Source organism: Eurosta solidaginis, chromosome 1 (genome assembly GCF_040869045.1).
Source record: "Eurosta solidaginis isolate ZX-2024a chromosome 1, ASM4086904v1, whole genome shotgun sequence".
Lineage (NCBI taxonomy): Eukaryota > Metazoa > Arthropoda > Insecta > Diptera > Tephritidae > Eurosta > Eurosta solidaginis.
This window is the reverse complement of record NC_090319.1, coordinates 107,509,739-107,533,889: the sequence shown is the minus strand read 5'-3', so window position 1 is coordinate 107,533,889 and position 24,151 is coordinate 107,509,739. Positions and strand designations below refer to the sequence as shown.

The window sequence follows — 24,151 nt, the reverse complement described above, 5'->3', positions numbered from 1 at the left end:
ATCAAAAATTTATTAGCTGAATCTGGTTTTCCATTCCTAAGGGATAACATGGAAAACAGCACTATCAAACTCTACCCTAGGATTATCCTTGGTTCCAACAACACGCAACAAAATGATTTGTATTCAACATCATCACGGATCCGATCGCCAAAAATTGAATCAGCTATATACAAAAGCGCGACTTTTGCCAAAACAGACAACTCGCCATTAAAACGACCTAAACTACGTAAACTTTGTCATCCACCATGGCTGATTTCTAAAGAAACTTTTAGACAATCTAGTTCGCCTACCTAAAAACACCACTCCGAATGCGATTTACATCGCTGAATTTCGAGTAGTTGCGAGTGCATTCAAACACAATAGTTGGAGATTTATTTACACGGACGGATCTAAAAACACCACTACATCTTTTGCTGTCGTTAGCGAGAAAGGTAAGCCGATATCCTATGGGCTGCTTTCCCCTTTCTGTTCTATATTTATCGCTGAGGCCACCGCAATTTTCCACGCCGTTCTACATGCTTCTAAAAAATCTGGAAAATATGTAATATGTACCGACAGCTTATCATGTTTTCAAGCTATACAAAATTGCAATAACCACACTAATGTCATGTATTGTGACGAATATTAGCAAACTAAGGGATACTATCATCTCTAAGTCGATACTAAGCAGTGACTCGTATGCACATCAACAAATCAATTATTATGTCTACCCATATGTCCATACGAGCAGCGAAGAGTGACGCATAAACACATGCATATATCCAGTGGCGTAGATAGCCTTGGGACATGGGGAGAGATAGAGAATGTGCAATGACATAATTAAAATTTCAGTGCTATAACACATAGGAAATCAGTCTTTAGCATTTTAGTTTATATATTAGTCAACAATCTGTTTATTAATAATATAAATATTATAAAAAGTAAAACTTTCATTTCTACGTGTAATTAACTCGACATGCCTGTCGGTCTATTACAACATTTTTTTTCACCACGGGGGAGTTAGATTAGCACGCAACCTAACGTGCACTCACCATCAAACGCTATTTACGAACTACTAGTTTTCGGTATGAATTATTCAATTTGGAAGATAAACATTTTTTTAATAAATGAAGTTGAAAACGGAACATTGAGCAGAACCTTGATCATTTTTTGAGACTAAACCTGAATATACATATACATTAGGCCGGGTCGATTTGTGGGGAGGCAAAAAAATCGCCAATTGCTCTGTGAAAATCATATTCTACGGATCAAAATAAGAAACTTTGCCCCTACCCAAAAGTTCGACCCAAAGGGGGGGACATCAGAATTCGTTTTAGAGGTGTGGTTCCTTCGGCAAAGTTTTTTATTTTGATCCCTAGAATATGATTTTTACAGAGCATTGGGCGATTTTTTTGCCTCCCCACAAATCGACCCGGCCTAATACATATATACATTACCGACTCCGAGGGGGGGGGGGGGGGATCTATACCCTAAACCCCCCCTATCTACGCTACTGCATATATCTGAGATACTCCCAAAAGTATGCAATCAATTGTGCAAGTATCACTCACATATACAAGCGCATGGGCTATGAGAGAAGCTATAAAATCGTGCATCTGTAGTTATAGCTGAGAAATTTATAGCTGATGGCTAACTAGTAAACTCTAGAAATAGAAGCGCCCAGACGAGGAAACCAGACAGTATAAAAGGCGGCAACAGTTGAGGCAGGACAATCAGTTTGATTTAAGCAAGCTATCAGTTGCGAAGTATAAGGTGTTATTGTGAAGTACTTTAATAAAAGCCATTTTGCTCTATTGAATAGTGGATTTATTTATTCAACAGTTTAGTGATTCGAACGTTAGTAGAAGGTTGCAAATAAGAGGCATTGCACTAAATTCGTTACAATTGGTGTCAGAAGAGGAATTGTTGAAAAAATTCCGAAGATTTTGAATACAACTTGGACATGGCAAAGTTGAGTGAATTAAAGATCCAGCAACTGAAAAAGGAGTTGGAGAACCGTGGATTGAATACAACCGGCAATAAGATCGAACTTCAAGCACGGCTACGAGAGGTAATGGAGTCGCAAGGAATTGGTGTGGACGAGTATGTCTTTTATCCTGATGTGGAAGAGCCAGCGACTAAAATGGAGGAGAAGATAGAGACTCCGAATCGATTGGCAAGTGTTGACACTAACGCGATACTAGCAGTGTTCAAGCAAATGTCGTCACAAATATCAACCGAAATGTCATCTCACCTGGAATCGCAGAAGACATACATGGCATCCAAGATGGAATCACAGGAGACACGTATTGCAGAAATAACATCTGAACTAACATCGAAGATTGAAGCACAAGAAACGCGTATATCTGGAATGTCGTCGCAAATGTCATCTCAGCTGGAATCGCAGTAGAACCGTATAACAGCGAAGATTGAAGCACAAGAGGCACGAATATCCGAAATGTCGGCGCAAATTTCAGCACAGATATCGTCGCAGATCTCTGCTCAACTGGAAGAGCAAGAAGGACGTATTTCCTTGAAGTAGGAGGCGCAAGATACAAAAATTTTACAGTTTGAGGAAAAAATTGAGTCCGAGGTGGATGCTTTGAGAGGACGTATCGAGCAGTTGCAACTAAATCGCCCAGCAGTTTCAACGAGTAATCCAAAAGTAAAAACACCATCCTTTCACGGTACTGTTCCTTTCCAGGTCTTTAAGTACAATATGAGAAGACCGCTACAGTGAACAACTGCAATGCTGAAGATAAAGTTGCTGCACTCTTCGTAGCATTGAAAGGACCAGCTGCCGAAATCTTACAGACTATTCCAGAGTACGAACGGAACAGTTATGACGCATTGATGGCTGCTGTAGAACGAAGGTACGGAAGCGAACACAGGAAACAGATATATCAAATATAATTGCAAAAACGTTACCAAAAAGCTAATGAGACTTTGCAAGAGTTTGCTTCGGACGTTGAAAGGTTGGCTCATTTGACAAATGCGAACGCACCCGTGGAGTACGCCGAGAGGAAAAAATCCGGAGTTTTATAAATGGCATACGGGACGTAGAAACGAAGCGAGCGACATATGCAAACCCAAACCCACATTCGCAGAAACGGTATCCCATGCACTGACTCAGGAAACAGCGTCACTTTTGAGTAAGCCCGCATGCAAAGCTCATCGCGTGGAAGTAGAAAAGCCAGACTGGGTAGACACAATTTTGGAAGCATTAAAAGGAACGCAGCAGAAAAGCGATGGTGCCGTCAAATGCTGTAAACGTGGAAAGCCAGGGCATATTGCACGTTATTGCAGTACCAATCCTAACAGTTCCAGCAATGTGGGTGGCCGTAAATGCTGAGCTGAAGGAGATGAGCAAATCTCCAAATCCACTCAATCGTTAAACTAAAGCGAGTCAGCCGCAAGGGGCGACAGCTGGCTCCCTCAATTGAATGCCCCATAATCTCTATCTCGCAAATTGGAAGAAGGTCAAGCAATCTTACTATCGGAGGACATGTGAATGGAAAGGAACGTTTACTGACTGTAGATACGGGTGCATCCCATTCCATCATTCGATCAGATTTAGTCAACAAGAAGATAAGACCATTGCTTGGAGCAAGATTACGTACAGCCACGGGAGAGGACACCCAGGTAATTGAAGAAGTAGCAATTGGGAACGTCACTGTACTACACAATTTTATAGTGGCAGAGACTGTTGATGAAATCATAATTGGAGTGGACTTCCTAATCGACCAAGGCATCAATATCGATATGCAAAGCAAGACGATGCGATATAAGAACATGGATATGCCACTTAATTTCGGCTACAGCAGTAAACGAGTGCTGGTGGAAGAGAGTCAGCAAATACCACCAAAATCCGAAGCAGTCATCTGGGCAAAGGTTGATGGAGATTGACCGCAAGTTCAACGACGTCACGAAAAAGGATAGCTACCCATTGCCAAGAATTGACGATACTCTGGACTCGCTATCTGGTACGAAATGGTTTTCCACACTGGACTTGAAATGCGGCTACTGGTAAGTTTGGGTGTAGGAGGGAGATAAAGAGAAAACAGCCTTCAGTGTAGGTGATGGTCTTTGGCAATTTACAGTGATGCTTTTTGGACTTTATAATGCACCAGCTACTTTTGAGACTCATGGACCAGGTACTGAAAGGACTACATTGGAAAACATGCTTGGTGTACCTGGACGACATCATCGTATTGGGCAAGAACTTTGATGAACATCTGAAGAACTTGGAAGACGTTTTCCAGAGAATAGCTGGCGCTGGTCTGAAACTATGTCCCGAAAAGTGTTCGCTGTTTAAAAAGGAAGTAAATTATTTGGATCACAAGGTAACGACAAAAGGTATCTGTACAGCGACTGAAAAGATAGATGCACTAAAGGATTGGCCAAGACCACAGAACTTGCATGAATTAAGAAGTTTCCTTGGGCTGTGCACATATTACCGCCGATGTGTACCAAACTTTTCCAGCGTAGCCCATAGCCTCCAAGAGCTTACAAGAAAAAATAAAGCTTTTGAATGGAAGAAGGAGCAAGAAGTGGCTTTCCAAACATTGAAGGAGTATTTGTGCACTGCCCCAATGTTGGCATATCCGATTCCAGGAGCAAAATTTATTCTAGATACAGATGCGAGTGGATATGCTATAGGAGGCGTTTTGTCACAACTGGTTGATGGACAGGAGAAGGTAGTTGCATATTACAGCCGTTCGATTGGAAAACCAGAGAGGAACTACTGCGTTATACGGAGAGAGCTGTTGGCATTGGTAGAGTGCATTAAACATTTTCACAAATACCTCTACGGCCAGCGATACCGCGTCGGGACAGATCACGCAGCGTTGAAATGGCTTCTGCAGTTCCGTAATCCGGAAGGACAATTGGCACGGTGGATCGAGCGACTACAAAGCTATGACTTTTCCATTGAGCATCGAAAAGGTAGTAACCATGGAAATGCTGATGCAATGGCACGAAGACCATGTAGTTTGGAATGCAAGCACTGTTCAAAGGCCGAGACTAAAGAAGACATTATAGATGTCCGGCTCATGACTATAACGTGTACGGATGAATGGGACAAGGAACAACTAAGAAAGTGTCAGCTAGAAGATATAGATCTGTCACATGTTATGCAAGGGCTCGAACGAAACGAAAGACCAAACAGAGAGGAGATGTCAGCAGAGAGTCCCATTCCGAAGTCATATTGGGCACAGTGGAACAGTTTAGAATTGACATCCGGTTCCTTACATCGAGTATGGGAGCGTGAGGATGGTCAATGCAAGAAGAAACGGATAGTTATTCCCAGAAAGAGGATTCCTGACGTGCTCAGCGAGCTGCATAATGGTCCAAGTGGAGGTCATCTTGGAATCACAAAGACGCTCGAGAAAATTAAGCCGATATTCTATTGGGTTGGTTGCCGTCAGTCGGTCACTGAGTGGATTGCGAACTGCGAGGTTTGAGGCAGAGCGAAAGGGCCCAAAACACGAAGTCATGGCCAGATGAAGCAGTATATTTCAGGTGCACCATTTGAAAGGATCGCCATGGATGTCGCAGGTCCATTTCCTACTAGCAACCGCGGAAACAAAAACGTACTGGTGGTTATGGATTATTTCGGTAAATGGCCAGAGGTATATCCAATCCCAAACCAAGCGGAAACAGTAGCAGAAGTGGTTACAAACGATTGGGTTGCAAGGTATGGTGTACCAATGGAGTTACATTATGACCAAGGCAGGAATTTTGAATCAGCTGTGTTTCAAGAAATGTGTAAGAAGTTGGGCATTGAAAAAAAACGGAAACTGCATTGCATCCTCAGTCCGATGGTATGGTGGAATTTTTCAATCGAACATTGGAGGAGCATTTAAGTAAAGTAGTAGACAAGTACCATAAGGAGTGGGATATACACATATCATTATTCTTGATGGCTTACCGATCGGCAGTGCATGAGACAACGGGCCAAACTCCCGCAAAAGTAATTTTTGGCAATGACCTTCGACTGCCAGCTGATTTGAAGTTTGGGATAGATGCCGATGCGGAGAGAAATGCCAAGAAATCCACTGGTGTCTTGGAAGAAGAGCTGAGACAGATACACGACCTGGTAAGGCAACGAGCAAAGATTATGAGTGACAAGATGAAAGCCAGATACTATAAATCAATTAATTCGGAAGGGTTTCAGGAAGGAGATTTGGTGCTGTTATACAACCCACAACGAAAAAAAGGTTTGTCCCCGAAATTGCAGTGTAATTGGGAAGGCCCATACAAAGTTGTAAAACGGATCAACGATGTAGTGTATCGCATACAAACCATTGGCAAACCACGAACCAAAATGAAAGTGGTTCATTTGGAAAGGCTGACAGCGTTTAGATCGAGAGATTTGTCTGATCGAGACGATCAGACTTAGGTGGAGGGCAGTGTGACTAATGTTAGCAAACTAAGGGATACTATCATCTGTAAGCCGATAATAAGCAGTGACTCGTATGCACATCAACAAATCAATCATTATGTCTACCCATATGTCCATACGAGCAGCGGAGAGTGACGCATAAACACATGCATATATCTGAGATACTTCCATAAGTATGCAATCAATTGTGCAAGTATCACTCACATATACCCGCGCATGGGCTATGAGAGAATCGTGCATCTGTAGTTATAGCTGAAAAATTTATAGCTGATGGCTAACTAGTAAAATCTAGAAATAGAAGCGCCAAGAAATATGTCAACGAGGAAACCAGACAGTATAAAAGGCGGCAACAGTTGAGGCACGACTATCAGTTTGATTTAAGCAAGCTATCAGTTGCGAAGTATAATGTGTTATTGTGAAGTACTTTAATAAAGGCCATTTTTCATTATTGAATAGTGGAGTTATTTATTCAACAGTTTAGTAATTCGAACGTTAGTAAAAGGTTGCAAATAAGAGGCATTGCACTAAATTCGTTACAATATCAAAAAAATTAAGCTAATGTGGATTTATGGACCTCTACGCGTTGGCGATGGCGAGTACCGAAGAAGATTTAATGATGAGCTGTACGAGCTATACGCAGACATCAACATAGTCCAGCGAATTAAAACGCAGCGGCTGCGCTGGCTAGGCCATGTTATGCGAATGAAAGATGATGCTCCGGCCAAGAAAGTGTTTCTATCGGAACCCGCCTATGGAAGCAGAGGTAGAGGGCGGCCCCCACTCCGTTGGAAGGACCAGGTGGAAAACGATTTAAACTCCCTTGGTGTGACCAAATGGCGCCGGTTGGCGGAGCGAAGGAGCGACTGGCGCGCCTTGTTGGACGGCCATAACCGTTTAGACGGTTAAGCGCCAATTAAATAAGTAAGTAATGTGGGTTCCAAGCCACACTGGTATAACCGGAAATTCTTACGCTGATGAATTAGCAAAAGATGCATCTAACGCGCCCACATTAACAGTCAGCTTCTTTACAAAATCCGACATATATCGTCTCATCAACGAAAGGAGGTACTCTAAACTGGCCACCGATTGGATTTCTTATAATCACCATTATGCTATAGTCAACTCAGCAAGGATCAAACCAGTATATCCTTCAACAATACCAGGTAACTTTCTCACTCGGTACATACGTCTCCGGATAGGACACACAATAGCTACGCATGCTCACCTCCTTGGTAGCATAAGAACCAATTGCTGTCCATTTTGCAACTACACAGCAACTGTCCTTCACCTATTAGAATTTTGCCCAATGCTTCGAGATAAAAGAGAATGAAACTTTAATACGGAACCTATTTCCCTCCTTTCCAACCCAACTGATGAAAACATAAAAACTATATATCATTTTCTAAAAGATTGCGATCTATTGAGAAGAATTTAACACAAATCGTTTATTCAACGGACAGCTGATAGCCTATGATCCTAGCGCTGCATGTTTTTAGGTTGTACATTAGGCCGGGTCGATTTGTGGGGAGGCAAATTTGGGTCGAACTTTTGGGTAGGGGCAAATTTTGAAAAATCCCACTTTGACCCATTTAGAGTTCTCCAACCGAGTTCAAATGTATGACCGACCCCCACTAACTTTGGAGGCCCGACCCATCGATGCCAGTGGCACACCCCTTGGACCCCCTTGCTTATACGACATGGCCCATGCAATTTCTAGCGGCGTGGCTAACATCAAACCAGGGAAAATTGTACATTCTCGGTGGCTCACCAAGGCCGGTAGATTATTGCGATTATATGTGACAACGGAAAATCCAGATGCAAATATAAGAATTCTGGTTGAATTTATAATTAAATGTTATGTGCCAATGTACTTCAATATCAAGTATTACAGCTGTCGTGTACGGCAGCGCATTATTTTTCAAGTTCATTGGTTGGTCACGATTTCTAGAACCTCGTTTACGCAAAATTATCAATCAAGTAATTAAAGATAATTCATATTATGCGCATTCGGAAAATATCTTGTTATCAAGAATGTTTGATGATAGCAAAGAAAAGCGCGATTGTGCCATCAAGAAAATTCTACGCTATCGAACCGATGTTGACGAGCCAATGGAACTTAGAGTTTATAAAAAACCAGATATAAACTTTAATTGCACAAGTTATACGGAAATGATCAATTTGAATGATATAAATATCGTATTTGAACCACCATTCACGCGAAGCATTCCGTACAATACATTGAAAGAATATTTAAATCAAGCTGATGTACCGTTTAATGATCCAAAAATGCCATCACACATATAAGGAACGGAACGACATGTTCAATTGCTAGCTAGCGTTTCCAAACGGGTTATACCGGAAAATGTAGAGGCTGTTATGGCGACGACATTAGAGAGCCGTGCGAAATTTCCCAGACTTGAAAGTAAAAAAGACTTCAAACAATAATTTTTTTTAGTTTCTTTTCTATAACTCACTTAAATTAATTTTTTCATTTACATATGTTCGGACTAAATAAATTTCTTAAGAGAAAAAATAGATATTATTATAAATAAATAATAAATATTATTATAAATAAATAAATAAAAATAAAGAAAAAACATAGCCATTTACCTGATTTTTTCATGTAGAGTGCAAAACCGGCGATTTTTTGAAATGTTTGTATGGTGAACCCCCAGGGGGGTTCCAGGAGGTGTGCCACTGGCATCGGTGGGTCGGGCCTCTAAAGTTAGTGGGGGTCGGTCATACATTTGGACTCGATTGGAGCACTCTAAATGGGTCAAATTGGGATTTTTCAAAATTTGCCCCTACCCAAAAGTTCGACCCAAATTGGGGGACACCAGAATTCGTTTTAGAGGTATAGTTCCTTCGGCAAAGTTTCTTATTTTGATAGAATACGATTTTCACAGAGCAATGAGCGATTTTTAAATCGACCCGCCCCATTGTACATATGTTAATTAACATTGTATAAGCTTTTATAAATAAATAAATAAAAAAAAGAGGATAAACAATTTTTAAACACTTCCTTTATATAAATTTTTCAAAACGCACCGGAAAATGTAGACATAATGTAATGTTGATGAATTTTGATTTTTAAATTTTAACAGTAGATATTGTAAACAGCTTATCAGCGGCCGCCTTCGTGTGATGGTAGCGTGCTCCGCCTACCACACCGAAGATAATGGGTTCCATGCCCCGGGAAAAGCAACATCAAAAATTTTAGAGGTTTTTCAATTAGAAGCACATGTTTCTAAACGGCAGTGGTTTGGCAAGCACTCCGAGTGCATTTCAGCCATGAAAAGCTCACAGTGAAAACTCATCTGCCTTGCAGATGGCTTTCGGTAAAAAATTACTGACAAGCCCATCAAGATTAGAAATTCCGCTGTATGGAAGATATTTAAGATTTATAAATTGAGTACTAACTTAATAGCTTTGTTTTTGATAAGCGATTTACAAAAGCTACTGTTAAAAAAATAAAACACATAGTGCATAAGGTCACATTTCCCGCTGCGTTTTGAGCCCTTTTATATACAGACTAGCAGACCCCGCAGACGTTGTTCTGCCCTAACTTTGGTTTGTATTATGCAGTTCTGAAAAATTGTTACCCCTTACTCTCCCTCCCCTTCCTCCCTTTTCCTTATTCTTTTATTCAGTACTCCCTCTGCCTTTCTGTTTCTCCCTCTCCGCCTTTTCCGCTCCATCTATCCCTACCTCTCTATCTTCCTCTATCTCTTTTGCCCTCCTTCTTTTCTCTTCTCTCTAGTTCTCCTTATTCTTCACCACCTCTTATTCCCAATCCCGTCAAAAAAAAAAAAAGTGCCGTAAGTACTACCGTAGACGAAGGGCTACCTATATACCAAATTTAAGGCAAATCGAACAATGGATAGAATTTGTTTGAATAGATCGGTCCCTGGCCAACTTCTCGAAAAAAAAGTATCGTAAATACTAATCAAGGAAACTATATTCACCCAGAGGTATTTTTATAAGTACTCATTAGCAGCTTTCAGTTGATACCCATATTGTACAAACACATCCTAGGGTTACCCTGGTCCACCTTTTTGTCTATATCTCAAGACCCACGCAGCGAGATAAAAGTATGTGTAAGGACTTCCGTGGGGAAACTACATAAGCATACATATTTTTGCATTATTCTGTTGTGTAGATTAGGCGCCATTACGCAACAACATACAGACATTCGCATTTATATATGTATGTAGTGTTTGAAAATCTTGTATCTGTTATACTCAGCGTGCTTTGCACACAGAGTATATTAACTTTGATTGGATAACGGTTGGTTGTACAGGTATAAAGGAATCGAGATAGATATAGACTTGCATATATCAAAATCATCAGTATCGAAAAAAATTTGATTGGGCCACGTTCGTCCGTCCGTCTGTCCGTTAACACGATAACTTAAGTAAATAATCACAAAACGACGGTACACGAGCTTATCAAGACCCAGAATAGATTGGTATTGAAAATGACCGAAATCGGATGATAACCACGCCCACTTTTTATATATATAACATTTTGGAAAACACAAAAAACCTGATTATTTAGTAAATAATACACCTAGAATGTTGAAGTTTGACGTGTGGACTGACATTGAGACTCTTGATACAAATTAAAAATTTTTTTTTTAAATGGGCGTGGCACTGCCCACTTGTGATAAAATCAATTTTACAAATATTATTAATCATAAATCAAAAATAGTTAAACCTATCGTAACAAAATTCGGCAGAGAGGTTGCCTTTACTATAAAGAATGCTTTGAAGAAAAATTTACGAAATCGGTTAAGGAGCACGCCCACTTTTATATAAATATTTTTAAAAGGGTCGTGGACGAATAAAATAAGCTATATCATTTCCGAAGTGGATTTATAACAATAAATATGGAAAACTTTAAATTTAAAAAAATGGGCGTGGCACCGCATCTTTTATGACTAAGAACTTTTCTATGCTTGGGGAGCCATAGCTCGAAGAAAAATTAACGGATCGTAATAAAATTGGGTACACAAATTTTCAATATAGTAGAAAATATTTCTAGAAAAAATGGACGGGATCGGTTAAAGACCATGGCAACTTAGATATAAAAGAAGTTTAAAAGGGTCGTAGACTAGAATAATAAGCTATAACTTAGCAAAAAATCGTTTTGAATCAATGATATTTCACTTATCAAGTTTTATTGTAAGAGGAAATGGGAGACATTTTTTTAAACGGGCCGTGCCACGTGTTGTTCAGGGCGTTTGATTTTTTCATTATCTCAACCAGTGCGCTACATAGCGGATTTGTTTCCCCATTTGTTGCGTTGTCACGGTGCATTGAACTAAGTGTAGTGTCAAGTTTCAATCTCAATAAGAAATTACTTAAAAATCGATTGCAAGCCTCAACATGTTCTAAATGGATTTTCTAAATGTTTTTGATATCCCTGCCCCACATATAATTTTTTTTATCCTAAATAATATGTTTAAATATTCAGGGGTCTGTAACGGAAAGTTCCTCAAAACTCGAAGAAAATATTTCGGAAGTCGGGTATTTTTTTTTTAATTTTCATGATCCCTGCGCCACTCAGTATAAAATGTTTCCTCCGCCTTGCATTGTCATCGGGTTCTGAAGTATGTTTCATGCTTTAAGAATCTAGCTAGACGGGAAGTGACTCAAAAATCGATCGTAAGATTCAAAATGCTCTAAATAGATTTTCTAAATGTCTCTGTTGTTGCCCTGACTGAAAAATGTATGTATTTTAAACATTACAACTTAATAGGCTCTTTACATAAATTTTCAGTTCTCTAGGTTATTGGGAAGTTGCTTAAAACACGAAAGTAAAATTTACAAATTTGGCTGATTTATTGAATTTCAACGATCCCTGAACAACCTAGCGAAATTTGTTTCCATTTTCTTTTATAGGGCATTGTCATGGGGTTCTGAAGTATGTTTTATTTTGCAAGAATATGGCTCTACGGGAAGTTACTTAAATAGCGGTTGCAAGATTCCACATGTTGTAAATAAACTCTCTAAATATCTCGATCCCTGTCCCATTTAGAAAACTCCTTTATCCTAAATATTATAACCTAATATAACTTCGTTCAAAGTTTCAGATCCCTCGGAAGCAAAATTTCCATGTTCGGATGATTTTTCAATATTTTTAAGTACAAAAATTCTTGAAAACTTCGAAAGTAAAAAAATATATATATATTTTTGACCATAACTTGGCACAAATGGGGGTCGTTTCACAAAACTTTGAAGTCTTTATAGTCCATAACGTTACCAGAAGCTTGTTTAACGACTAAACTGAAGGACCCTATCAGAAAGCAGGACGAATGTCATAATATAACTCTGTCCTCTTGGCAAATACCAGAAGTTTTCTAGGGCATATGATATTTGCTGCTTCTATATCGGACAAATGTATTACTCCTAATAGCTGGAGACTTAGCCTGGCAAGGGCAGGGAAAGAGCGCAAAAAGTGCTCGACCGTTCCCTCCTGCAACCAACACTTTCTACATCTGCTATCACTTACTTACTTATTTTTTTGTATTTTTTATTGTTGCCATTCGAGCGGGTCGGACGTGTTTAATTTTGCTCTTGGAGTTTGTTTTAAGACATGGTCAAAACCAATATAAAAATCGTCTAAATACCGTCATTAATGTGAGATAGAGACTCAGGAAGCTAACGAGGAGGTTATATTTAAAATCTAATGATTATAAATATCAATATACTGTGTCTACTCTAAAATATTGTGAGAAAGTGACTCAAATAAACTAATAAAACACATACATATGTATGTATGCATGTTCGTCTAACGAAATACATATTGTAACGATTTTCTGCAAATCCTCTTATTTGCAACCCTCTGCTAAGTTCGTATCGCTAAACTGTTGAATAAATAACTCCAATATGTAATAATGCAAAATGCCCTTTATTCAAGTTTTTCACAATAACACTTGTACTTTGCAACGAATAGCTTACTTAATAACCAAACTGATTGACAGCTCAAATGAAAACTATTCAAAATAATACTGCTATAGCTCGCTAGATAGCGCTTAATCCAAATCTCAAATCAAACTGAATTACTTCTTACTCGCTTGCGCCACTTTTATAGTTTACGCTGCATACATCTAGGCTCTTCTATTTCTAGAAGTTACTAGTTAGTTTCGGCTACAAGATCGCCAGCCACAACTACGTGCACAAATTATTGCCCTCTCTTGTGACAACTCAGATAAGATATATGCATGTGTTTGTGCATTGCCGCTCCGATGCTCGTATACGTACATATGTGTAGACGCAATTATTTATTCGTTTATGTAGATACATGATGATTGAATTATTGATGTGAATGTTTGTAGTTTACAGTCTCTCGAGTACACATAGGCGTATAAGTAAATGCATCTGTGTGTGACATCTCTTTCGGCAGCCTTATATATGTGTATACATGATTTGATTATTGACGTAAATACTGCTTGGCATGGCCTTAGCATCGCCTTAGTGATGGTATAGCTTAGTGATGCTAATATCCGTGACAATATATACAAATAATATAAAATAGTGAAAAGCGCGCGGTTCAAAGACGAAATGTCCGAAACCCCCAAATGTGATAAATGCAAAGTTGGAATACGTGGAGAGACAGGTGTCAGGTGTGTGGGTGTATGTGGAAAGGTATACCACTCTACACCAAAATGTTCTGGGTTGGATAGCTACAAAGCCAATGTAATAGGATCGCATCCTATGGTGAAGTTTATTTGTGATGAGTGCATTACGTATATACATAATGTTGACTTAGTTGTAAGAGACATGCAAGAGAGTTTTAACAAAATAGTATATACTTAAAAGAATATAAAAATGAATTTGAACGGGCAATACAAACCAGCAAGAGAGAGCTAAAAGATTTAATGAAAGCGATGGATGATAAGTATAATGAAAGGTTAGCGACCCTAAAAATGCACCAAGAAATGTACTTAAAAAATGCAGCAGAAATAAAGTGCGGGAGGTAGCAGAGCAAATGATAAAACAAGTGGAAGTAGTGGGAAATGAAAATGAAAAATTATGCAGCGAAATAAAAACAATAGTGAAAGATAAAGGCAGTGTGACGCAACAGCAAAAATCATATGCAAATGCACTGAAAATGAGTGATAATATGCATACAAACAGGGACGTGCCGGAATTTAAGAAACGCACTCCTATCATTGTGAAGCCGAAAACAAAACAAACTAGTGAAAAAACAAAAAAATATTTAAACAATAAAATTAACCCTAAAGAGCTAAAAATCACTGATATCAAAGCAGGCCAAAATGGTGTTATGGTGATTGATAGTATAAATGAAAGTGAAAGAGATAAAATCAAAGAAATTATGGACAAACAAATAAGTGATGAATATGAAATAAAGATCCCACGGGACTATAAACCAAGAATATTTATAACTGGTTTGCACTTTGAAAAAAATAATAATGAATTAATAGAGTATTTAAAGAACCAACACAAATGCCTAGAGCAGGGCGAAATAAAAATTATTAAACAATACAATGTCAAAACAAACAACAAAAACTACTATAATGCAATTGTAGAGGTGGATGAAGATATGTTTACCAACGTTATGAAGTTAGATAAACTAAACGTAGGATGGGAAAGATGCAGGTTTTACGATGGTGTTAATGTGACAACATATTTCAAATGTAAAGGATACAACCATAAAGCGACCGAGTGTAAAAGTTATGAGGTGTGCAGCAAATGTTTGGTTAAACATAAAACCACGGAGTGTAATGAAACGCCTATAAACAAGTGTATAAATTGTATAAGAGCCAATGAAAAATTTAACTTAGGGCTAGATGTAAATCACTTGTGCAATAGCCGACAATGTCCGGTTTATTTAAAGCACTTAAGTGCAAAAAAGCATAGGCTTGGCTATTAGCAACTAACGCACTACTCAGAAGTTACAGATCAACTTGAGGATTATATTCCCGCAATAGTTAATCGAAAAAGCAAGTCTGCAAAAGCTGATAACAATATATTAAAATGTATTTATCTAAACATTAATAGTATAGTTTCGAATAAAAGTGAATTGGAAGTGACGGCAGAAGTTCTCAAGCCGGCAATCATATTATGCTCTGAAACGTGTACAACAAAAGATATTGAAGATAATGAATTAGAAATAGCATCTTTTAACATGTTAAGATGTGATTCCCACAGTAGGCATACTGGCGGAGTACTAATATATGTACATAGAGAAATAAATTTTAATAGAATATATAATGGTAGTGTAAACATGAATTTGTGGTGCATTATAATAAAATTGAAAAAACTTGGAAAAAAGTGGGGTGCTCTACCACTCGCCCAGCACAAGTGATGCAGCCTTTCTAGACTATTTAAATGAAATATTAATTGATAAATATGAAAAAAGTAACCACAATATACTAGTTGGTGATTTTAATATCAACATGAATCACATATCAACATACAGTACAAAACTGAATGAAATATTTTCCGTGTTGGGTATGGTTCAAAAAGTGGATTTTAATACACGAATAACGGATACAACTGAATCTAAAATTGATCTCATATATTCAAATTCTGAAGAAATAAAGTGTAAATCTTTGCAAGCATACAGAATTTCTGATCATGAAACAATAATATTCAATGTTCAACTATCTAAATGATATAAGATGAGAGTGATTAAGAAAATAATTGCTTGGGATAAATATAGTAATGACAGTTTATTAAACCTACTTAGGTCCTTTAATTTTACTTTCAATGAAAATTTATTAATATATGATAAAGTTGAACTAGTGAACCACATTTTAACGCAAGCGATGGAAAATTTAACCTGTGAAAAAGAAGTACATATAAAACCAATGAATAAGTGGTACGATAGAGAACTTGCACAAATAAATAAACATAAATTTTATTTGTATACATGTGCTATACAGACAGGACTGTGGGAAGAATACAAAAATATTAATAAGATGTATAAAAACCTAGTTAAAATAAAGAAAATTAAATACATGGAAAATAAAGTTATAATGAACGAAAACAACGCCAAAAATATGTGGAAGTACCTTAAATCGACGGTCTGCTTGGCGCGGGATAACGATGGTATTAATAAAGCGGTAATCGATGGTATATTGGTAGAAGATGAACTTGCCTTGGCAAATGGTCTTAACAAATTTTTTATAAATAGTGTGATAGAAATAAATAACAATATAGAATATTTCGATATAGCACTCAGCGGTAGTCAAGCCAATTCTGAATTTAAGTTTCATAAAATAACGACTGATGAAGTTATAAAAATTCTGCAAGAGTTTAAATACAAAATAGGTGGCAGGAACATTCTGTCCGATGGCGTAATGAAGGACTCTATAGTGTATACAGGGTTTTTCTATGCCCAAATAATTAATAGCAGTTTGGAAGATGGTATTGTACCAGAAAAGTGGAAAATGTCAACGGTGATTCCAGTTGAAAAAATTAAAAAGACAATACAGTCAGAAGAGCTTAGACCCATAAACACCTTACCAAGTGACGCTAAAATCCTTGAAGTTTATGTTAAGAATCAATTGGTAAAATATCTATACTCAAACAAAATACTTGTCAATCAACAGTCGGGTTTTAGAAAAAAACATTCGTGTGAAACAGCTCTTAACTTTGTGATATCGGAGTGGAAAGATGATCTAAATGATAAGAAGGTGGTGGTTGCTGTCTTTCTTGACCTTAGAAGAGCCCTCGAAACGGTAGATAGGGAAATCCTTATCAAGAAACTTCAACAAATTGGTATTAAAGACATAGAGCTTACTTGGTTCCGCAGTTATCTAAAACATAGGAAACAGCGAACAGTTATAAAAACAGCGATATCTGATGTATTGGAAGTGCCCATAGGCTTACCACAAGGTTCGGTCCTGGCACCAATATTGTTCCTAATAATATAAAAGTTATAGCAGCAGTATCCAGCGGTTGACCCATTTACTCACGTTGCTGAGCATGTGACCGCGCTATGTTGGGTGTTGAAGTTTCGCTGACGCAGCACACGCGCAGAATAAGCGGAAGTTAATTGGGACAACGATTGGTGTAGTTGCAGAAATTGTGATTGAACAGCAAATCTAGTTTTAGTTAAGTAAACTATTTTTTATACAATAATTGGTTAGCATAGCATAATTACTTTAACACAAGAACTTAGCTGCTAGGTAAATTACTTTGTTCGAGTTAGTTCAATTTGGATCGTGCAAGAGCACAGAATAAATTTTATAACAATTTTTGTTGTTATATCGGCCTACTGATTTTAAGATCGCGGGTTCGAATCGAGCTCAAGGCCTAACAATAATTTTTTATCATTATTATTGTTATGATAAATTTTTTCTTAATTGAAAAAATTTTTAAATTAGAATAGAAGAAAGAAAAAATTTAGACAACTGCCAAAGCTCGTTGTATAGATCCATTTCGGGAACTGCTAAATTCCTTCATCGGCAACGTTTAGGCGCCGCTGCTATAACCATTCAGCCACCACAGCGGTTTTTTGTTTGTCTTAATTAATCCTACTTCTATTCTGGTTCGTGCCAATTGATATTCACAACACTGCGACATCTGTTGCAGAACGGCTGTGAAAATTGGACTTGTTTGTTGGCAATGCTGCCATAGTGTCATATTTTTATTGACACTTTTTCCCCGTGCTCTGGGATGTATTAACAATTTTTGTTGTTATATCGGCCTACTGATTTTAAGATCGCGGGTTCGAATCGAGCTCAAGGCCTAACAATAATTTTTTATCATTATTATTGTTATGATAAATTTTTTCTTAATTGAAAAAATTTTTAAATTAGAATAGAAGAAAGAAAAAATTTAGACAACTGCCAAAGCTCGTTGTATAGATCCATTTCGGGAACTGCTAAATTCCTTCATCGGCAACGTTTAGGCGCCGCCGCTATAACCATTCAGCCACCACAGCGGTTTTTTGTTTGTCTTCATTAATCCTACTTCTATTCTGGTTCGTGCCAATTGATATTCACAACACTACGACATCTGTTGCAGAACGGCTGTGAAAATTGGACTTGTTTGTTGGCAATGCTGCCATAGTGTCATATTTTTATTGACACTTTTTCCCCGTGCTCTGGGATGTATTAACAATTTTTGTTGTTATATCGGCCTACTGATTTTAAGATCGCGGGTTCGAATCGAGCTCAAGGCCTAACAATAATTTTTTATCATTATTATTGTTATGATAAATTTTTTCTTAATTGAAAAAATTTTTAAATTAGAATAGAAGAAAGAAAAAATTTAGACAACTGCCAAAGCTCGTTGTATAGATCCATTTCGGGAACTGCTAAATTCCTTCATCGGCAACGTTTAGGCGCCGCTGCTATAACCATTCAGCCACCACAGCGGTTTTTTGTTTGTCTTCATTAATCCTACTTCTATTCTGGTTCGTGCCAATTGATATTCACAACACTGCGACATCTGTTGCAGAACGGCTGTGAAAATTGGACTTGTTTGTTGGCAATGCTGCCATAGTGTCATATTTTTAATGACACTTTTTCCCGTGCTCTGGGATGTATTAACAATTTTTGTTGTTATATCGGCCTACTGATTTTAAGATCGCGAGTTCGAATCGAGCTCAAGGCCTAACAATAATTTTTTATCATTATTATTGTTATGATAAATTTTTTCTTAATTGAAAAAATTTTTAAATTAGAATAGAAGAAAGAAAAAATTTAGACAACTGCCAAAGCTCGTTGTAAAGATCCATTTCGGGAACTGCTAAATTCCTTCATCGGCAACGTTTAGGTGCCGCTGCTATAACCATTCAGCCACCACAGCGGTTTTTTGTGTGTCTTCATTAATCCTACTTCTATTCTGGTTCGTGCCAATTGATATTCACAACACTGCGACATCTGTTGCAGAACGGCTGTGAAAATTGGACTTGTTTGTTGGCAATGCTGCCATAGTGTCATATTTTTATTGACACTTTTTCCCCGTGCTCTGGGATGTATTAAATTATTATTAGGCCTTGAGCTCGATTCGAACCCGCGATCTTAAATTTTATAACGTTAAAATATTTCTCGTGTTTATTTTAACTCGGTGAACGGGCAGTTCACCGCAACTTTAATTTTTTTTCGCCTCGCCTGCTGTGAGGATTAACTGGCGCCCGAGCAGTTCTCGGTGCAGAGTGGATAAAATTTCATAAAAAGGACCAATTAATAAAAGTATTTAAATCGAACAGAAAAAAGTAAAGTGGAAGTGAAACAAAATAACACGTACTAAAGAAAAAAGTATTTAAAACAGACACAAAAATAAAGTAAAGTGAAACAAAATAATAAGTACTAAGGAAAACATAAACTAATAAATCGTGCACGCAGGAAAAACAGAGTGAGAGCGAAATCACAAAAAACAAGTACCAGAGTGTCAAGAACCAAAACACCAACAGCGGCCGAATGAAATTTTGCTATTTGTGAGTAGATAGCGCAACTGTTAATACCTTTTTTTCTTTTCTGTATATTCCTAGAAACATGAACACTGAGGAAATGAAAAAATCCCTTTTGGAAATGAATGGCGCAGTAAACGCCATTCTCTCGCAACTAAACCGCTTCGAGGAACGCCTAAAAAGTGTCGAAACAAAGAGCAATGTAGAGTCCATACAGGGACTCAGTCAAAATTTGGTAAGACTAGAAGAACAGCTAGAGGATGTGCGCAGGCATTCGGCGGACACCGACCGACAACCGGTAGAAGAGCCACTCGTAAGCCCTCGGACTGAGGGCGAACTGAACGAAATTTCAAAACTCCCAGATTCTGTCAAGGAACTCCAAATATTTGACGGATCACGAGAACACTATTCCTCTTGGATCCACAGCGCAAAAACAAAACCAACAAAAAACAAATATACAAGGAACCGAAATGATATGTAAAAAAAAAAAAAAAAAATTGAATGAAAAAACGTCCCTTTTCTAACAATTTTTTCACTCCCACTAATCTCCTAACCTCACAATAACATAAATAACTTCCAACAACCACTAACCTACTAACACCAATAATGTTAGGTATGGTCTTTCCAATTGCAGACTCCCACTGTTGGCGTCGGCCATCAGTGGCCTCCACATTTTCCACTATAAGGCACCAATCGTTAGTATCCAGAGCGGAAATGGGTGGATCATCAGCGGATCCTTCAAACTTATACATGCTATCAACCTCCGGCAGTACGCTACTATTATATCGAAGATGGAAAAACTGGCTTACCAACTACTAAAACGAACTGACGACCAGCTCCTAGCACAAGTCTATATCAACCAAACTCTGCAGCGCCTCGAAGAGCTGACGGGGAACACGAAAAGAATCAGACCCTCCCGATCTATTGACTGGATAGGCCCTGCGTGGAAATGGCTATTGGGACAATATCCTCCACAGCCAGGGTGAAATCATAGAAAACAATAATCACCAATACAAAGTAAACAAAGATCTATTCACGGCAACTTTAGAAATTTCCAAAAAAATTAATGAAATTGTAAGCCGCACCAATTTGGTAATGAAGGAAGCTGAGGCAGAACAATTCGAGCAGAGCGCCCTTCATAATATCGTACTCGTCCGAGAAGAGGTCAATGAAGTAGTACGGGCATGTCAGCTAGCTAAACGTGGAATTATTAACACTAACCTACTCGACATGGACGAAGTTAATCAGATCCTATCAGAAATAGAAACACTACCTTACCAAAATATAATTGAGGCAATTAAATACGGAAACCCATCAATATATACAAATGGGACTATGCTCCTATACGTTCTATCAATACCCAAAGTAACAGAGAAGAAGTATAACCTATTAATTACTCGCGCCGGTATATACGAAGGCAAACAACTGGACCTTCCATTCGATAAAATGCTCGTCAACCAAGAAGAAACGTATGGACTCAAGGAAAATTGCTTGACAATCAGTTCATCTACGGTATGTGACTCAGAGGCCTTGAGCAAATTGGAAGAGAATACCTGCCTACCTCGGTTGCTGAAAGGAGGGGACGCTAGCTGCCAATTCATCAGGCGCAATGGAACGATAATCGAATTGATAAACGATAACACAATTTTTATCTCAAACTACCAAGGTGTAGTGGAAAGTAATAACGATACTAGTAACATAAATGGCACCTACGTTATCCAGTTAAGTAACGAAACGATAAAAATTGGCAACCAAGTGTTCTCCAGCAACGAAGCAATCACAGCTCAAGCCTTGCCAGCCGTACTAGCAAACGTCAAAAACCACACTGCAAAGATCAATCTGGAGTATGTTCATGATATCACGATGGAAAACGTTAGATATCTAGGGTATGTAAACGGGAAAACTAACTTCTCGTTAGTCACGGAAGCTGCCTCGATATTCGCAATAGCCCTCATCGTCACCATGCTATGGAAATGGTACACTAGGAAGCTAGATATTCCACCAGTTCAAATTCCGATGCAATGGGCCACAAACACGAAGATCTTCAAGGGCCAATCTGCCCATGAAATCCGTAACCTGGACGACAGCGCACCAGTCAAGCCAGTCAGAATCAACATTACACCAAGTAACCAGATCGACTCTATAAAATATATATCCACTTCACATTTTTCATGCTTCGATCTGCGGGACGCAGATCTTTAAAGGGGGAGGAGTTATAGCAGCAGTATCCAGCGGTTGACCCATTTACTCACGTTGCTGAGCATGTGACCGCGCTATGTTGCGTGTTGAAGTTTCGCTGACGCAGCACACGCGCAGAATAAGCGGAAGTTAATTGGGACAACGATTGGCGTAGTTGCAGAACTTGTGATTGAACAGCAAATCTAGTTTTAGTTAAGTAAACTACTTTTTATACAATAATTGGTTAGCATAGCATAATTAATTTAACACAAGAACTTAGCTGCTAGGTAAATTACTTTGTTCGAGTTAGTTCAATTTGGATCGTGCAAGAGCACAGAATAAATTTTATAACGTTAAAATATTTCTCGTGCTTATTTTAATTCGGTGAACGGACAGTTCACCGCAACTTTAATTTTTTATCGCCTCGCCTGCTGTGAGGCTTAACTTAAATGATATAGTTAATGCGATACAAGACTGTGATATCAAACTATTTGCGGATGATGCATTACTTATGATCAGTGACAATAATATTACTACTGCGGTATTAAAAATGCAAAATGATCTCAACAATTTATACACATGGCTATGTGCGAATAGGCTAAAGCTTAATATAAACAAAACCAAATATATGGTCATAACAAGAAAAAATATTAATGATGAGGACTTAAGTGGGCTAAAAATAAACAATGAAACCATACAAAAAGTTAATAGCATAAAATATTTAGGGATTATAATTGATAACAAACTTAAATTTGAAGAACATATAAACTACACAGTTGCTAAAGTCGCGAAAAAGATTGGTGTTGTGCAGAGATCTACCAAGTATATACAAGAAAAATATAAAATAATTATTTATAAATCTATTATTGCCCATCGATATTATTCATAATAGCGGACAAAGAAATTGATAAGCTACAAAAGCTTCAAAATAGATGTATGAGGTTTATTCTTAAAAAACGTAGAGATGCTAGAACGGCTGATATGTTAAGAAAGTTGAACTGGTTGAGGGTCAAGCAAAAAATTTATTTTCATACCAAGAAGTTGATATTTAATATAAAACACGGAAATGTACCTGAATATTTAAGTAGTAACGTAGTTCTAGTGGAGCAAACACACAATATAAATACTAGAAATAGACATAATTTTAAATTGCCATTTTTTCGAACAGAAATAGATAAGCAAAACATTTTTTACAAAGGCCTAAAGGGTTACAACGAGCTCCCATTGGAAATTAAAAACTGCAATGAAATCTTAGTTTTTAAGGCAAAATTATATGAATTTTGTAAAACTCTACCTATAATATAGAATAGTACTATTTGTATCTTGAATTAGGCTTTAAGCCGTAATAAATAAATAACTAACTAACTAACTAACTAATTGGCGCTTAATTGCTTAAACAGGGAATTTAAATCGTTTTCCACGTGGCCCTTCCAGCGGAATGGGGGCCGCCCTCTTCCTCTGCTTCCACAGACGGTCCGAAAAAAATACTTTCTTGGCCGGAGCATCATATAGCAAGACCGATACGATAAGTGACTAAGGTAGTCTTTTTGCCCTGTAATTGGAGACGATATGTTATTTTATAACTTTCCCCTTATTTTAACATTTAAAAAGTGTGGTTTCCTTCTATGCTAGGCACTCCGGACTTTGATATAATAAGGAACATTCAATGGTTTACTTAGTGAACCCATTAACTCAAAATCGCCAAAAATTGTACATTCACGCTTCTAGCAAGTGGACGATACTTTATAAAGCACTAGAAATAATTTTCAACATACATTTTTACCCACCTATGAGTATAAAAATAAGTATGTACAACATAGCGTGTAAATTTGTATGAAGAAAATAAATTCAAGATCTGTCCCTCAAGTTTGAGCACTTAACGATTAAAACAGCAATAATGGACTTTTCTCTGTCTCAATTTCGATTTCACTTTTGAAGTGGGGCAAATACTTAAATAGAAGTAATTTATTCACAGTAAGTGACTCTCGAATGATATCTGATTATCATTAATCTTCATTTGTTTGACACATGGTTCGAATAAAGAGTGCCGGTTTTAGGAAAACGTCGATAAGGACTGCACGTAGAGAAAACATATCATTGCATACCTTATTGTTTCTGCTTTAGAATTATAGTTTGGCCTCTTGCCTATTTATATAATAGATTGAAAACATTTGCCTTTTTTATTATATTAACAGACTT

General features: G+C 37.7%; 2 protein-coding genes across 10 annotated transcripts in view; one reads left to right on the top strand and one right to left on the bottom strand.

The window, feature by feature from the left end:
• The window catches only part of LOC137236681 (adenosylhomocysteinase-like), a 505,973-nt gene that overhangs the window by 29,794 nt on the left and 452,028 nt on the right, over nucleotides 1-24,151 (top strand). The gene's annotated exons all lie outside the window — the stretch shown is intronic.
• Nucleotides 1-24,151, bottom strand: part of LOC137236678 (probable cytochrome P450 313a4) — a 202,487-nt gene that overhangs the window by 171,198 nt on the left and 7,138 nt on the right. The window lies entirely within an intron of this gene.